The 3,691-nt window shown below is 30.7% G+C and overlaps 1 long non-coding RNA gene across 1 annotated transcript; it reads left to right on the forward strand.

The window, feature by feature from the left end:
- Window positions 1–2,134: 2,134 nt before the first annotated feature.
- On the forward strand, window positions 2,135–3,466 carry LOC137655123 (uncharacterized). Its single transcript, XR_011046824.1, has 3 exons — window positions 2,135–2,189; window positions 2,511–2,686; window positions 3,247–3,466. It is a non-coding gene; the product is annotated as an uncharacterized lncRNA (long non-coding RNA).
- The last annotated feature ends 225 nt before the right edge of the window (window positions 3,467–3,691 follow it).

Raw genomic sequence — 3,691 nt, forward strand, 5'->3', positions numbered from 1 at the left:
GCCAGATTGCAAATATTACGTGGATTTGTCGTTTTTCGTTTCATTTTTCTAAAATGAAATTATGAAAAATTCATTCTTTTAAGTTTGTATTGCTCGTTTTTGTCAGTGTTTTAATACTGGATGGAATAGAATTACATCAGACTGACAGACAAACAGAAAGGCAGAGTTCATAAGGATATGTTCTTGAAAGATAAGGAGAAGGAAATTATGAAAAAAATCATTCTTTCAGGTTTGTATTCCTTGTTTTTTGTCAGTGTTTTAATACTGGATGGAATAGAATACATTCTTAAAGGATAAGGGGAAGTAGCATGTAAATGCATTGTTTATATTACATCTACCTGTATAGAGATATAAAATTACCCTTTCACTAATGGGTTGTGATGGCCGATGAGGTATCGTACCTGACTGCTGAACGCCAGACTGAGGTTCGAGTCCCGCTCAAACTCGTTAGATTCTTTGATCGCTGCAACCTCACCTTCCTTGTGAGGTAAGAATAGGAGATTTGGAGGAGCCTATAGGTCTATCTGCTGAGTCTTCAGTAGCCATTGCCTGGTCCTCCTTGGTCTTAGCTTGGGTGCTAATCATATGTATATATGGTCAGTCTCAAGGGCATTGTTCTGCTTGATAGGGTAATGTGACTGTCCCTTGCCTCTGCCATTCATGAGCGACCTTTAAACCTTTAAAATTTGTGACTGACTAATGTATGTACAATAGATGTAAATGATGATTTGTGAATCAAATTGTGATAATTACCATAAAATGTATAAATATCTTTATTATTATTATTATTATTATTATTATTATTATAAATATATATATATATATATATATATATATATGTATATATATATATATATATATATATATATATATATATATATATATATATACATATATATATAAATATATATATGTATATATATATATATATATATTTATATATATATATATATTAAAAAATTCATGGTCTACTTTTCTGCATATATATATATATATATATATATATATATATATATATATATATATATATATATATATATATATATATATATATATATATATATATGCAGAAAAGTAGACCGTGAATTTTTTAATAAAAGTAAGAAAAAATCCAATTACATTTTCCTATATCGGTTGCTATGCAGTTTTGTTGTTTGTTTTCCTCATATCTATTAGGAATATTTTAATTAAGCTGCCGAAAAAAAAAAAAAAAAAAAAAAAAAAAAAAAAAAAAAAAAAAAAACCTTTTATTGGCTCGGGACTCGTCATACGACATGATTAGCCCGCTATTCCCACAGTTCGGAAGATTATTTGATCTCTCTCTCTCTCTCTCTCTCTCTCTCTCTCTCTCTCTCTCTCTCTCTCTCGTTCGCAAAATATGGCCCTAATTCAGGACTCTTAAACAGAATCTCTTAACACCAACTTTAGTAACTTGAAGAATTAGTTTATTATTGGTAACTTATATATGTTTGTTCGTATGTCCTCACCTCTGTTGGTTTGATTTGTTATTTTAATTACATTTAATCGATTGTTATAAAGGCATATTAAACTTTATATAAAGATACCCTTCCGTTAGGATGCAAGTGATTTGATCTCTCTCTCTCTCTCTCTCTCTCTCTCTCTCTCTCTCTCTCTCTCTCTCTCTCTCTCTCTCAATGATATTAATTACATCGATGTACTAATAAAACAAATTCTCCATAACCGGAGAATGAATGAAATAATCTGAATCACTAAACTACTGAGAGAATGTGATTTCAAGACCAAGAAGCTTATGCAACAAAAGAAAAACGATTGATAATTGTATAAAAACATCTATATATTACTGTATATATATATATATATATATATATATATATATATATATATATATATATATATATATATTAAGAATATACTTATTTTTTGCACACTTTATATGCTTGAATTATCGGCAAAGCGATCGCAAAGTTGTTATAAAAAGAAAGTCGATGATTTTGTAATAATAGCTCTTATTCCTGCCCGCCGTAAAGTCGTCTTTCAAGAAATTGACTAAGCGGGCGATGGTTACATTGTTATAGGTACACACTGCCTCTCTCTTTAGAGTCCTTGGTTTTCCATAGCGAAGTTTTCTCTGGCTGCCTTGTCTGTCACGAACAGTTGGGTGGTTGGCGGTAACCGGTACGCGAGAAGTCTCGAGGTTTCTTCGGATGGTAAGTAAAGACTTGCGAGAACTTGACTTATTTATGAGTGAATTTGTAATATTTTGATATTTATTAGTGTTTATTGGAGGACTTATTTTAAATACCCACGTCTCAATATTCTAGTTTATATCATTTCCATGTATTTTGAATGTTTGTTAATACCTTTTTGTCTGAACATCCAATTTTTCACAATTATTTCTTTACTTAATGTTTTTAAATAACTATATTTCAATTGCATTGTATATTTGTACTTTAAAGTTTTTTTTTTTCTTTTTTTCTTTTTTTTTTATATACCCATGTTTTAACTAAATGGTATATTTTTACTTTCAGGAAATTGAAGTCCACGATCCCGTGATCTGTTTGTTTCAAGCATATATTCTGACTAGTTATGTTTTTAAGACCTGCCGTTTCCTGTCTAATCCTTGCATAAAGAGCCACGTGTCGCTAATTACTGACTGGTTATAACGCTGGATTTTGGTGAAGTATTTTTCAATCTGAACTTTCAGGCAAGTACTGTATTTGCTTACTGTTTTTTCTTCTCTTAAAGCAAGCTAGTCCTCCCCGATTGGGGGCGGCGCCCCCAATTGTGGGAGGACGTTCCCTATAGCACATGGTAGACCGTTAAGGTCTACTGTGTGCTATAGGGAGGCTTGCTTTTAAACCCCTTAATCTTAAGTTCGGTTAGTGTTCAACTTTTTGTACTTTATTTAGGTTCTGCAGTTTACCGTAATGTTAAATTTTCTCGTTTATGAAAGTCCTGCAAAACATAGATCTAAATTTAAAAAAAGAATAAAGTAACTTATCTATTTCAGATTTGAAAACTTTTTATGCTAGTCCTGCTAAACATAAATCTAAAAAAAAAAAAAAAAAAAAAAAAAAAAAAAAATTATTTATTCCAAAGTTGAAAATATTTATCTTTAACAAGTTTAGTGTATGTGATTATTATTTTTAATTCTAGTATGTTGTTACTATACTTCATATTGCAGGCTTTGGAGATCACTTCATTAATTTAGGGATACCCAACTCTTAAAAGATCAATTTCTGATAATTAAATTATTTTTTTCAGATCGAGCTGCTGGATTTCTGGATGAATTGATTTTAGGTCAAACTCCGATTAATCTATTGGACCAGTTTCTACCAGGTTGAAGATTGCTACTGGAAATCCTGTTAAGATCTATAAGTATGTTGAATTGATCTATAATAGAAGATTGCTGCTGGAAATCCTGTTAAGATCTATAAGTATGTTGAATTGATCTATAATAGAAGATTGCTGCTGGAAAACCTGCCAAATTAGGGTTAATGTCAGAGCCCTATAAATATTTCTAGATTGTTTCTAGAAATTCTGCTAAATGTGATTAAGATGTCCATTGACATAACTCCGGCTTGTCCTATACCAGAAGATTTGGCAGAATAACTGTTCTAATTCCGGTAGATAGGTTACTGGCAAGTTAAAACGAAAAGCATGGTAGAATTCCCTTTATTGACTATGACAAACTTAGTGGTTTTGGTAA

Source organism: Palaemon carinicauda, chromosome 16, assembly GCF_036898095.1.
Source record: "Palaemon carinicauda isolate YSFRI2023 chromosome 16, ASM3689809v2, whole genome shotgun sequence".
NCBI classification, from domain to species: Eukaryota; Metazoa; Arthropoda; class Malacostraca; order Decapoda; family Palaemonidae; genus Palaemon; species Palaemon carinicauda.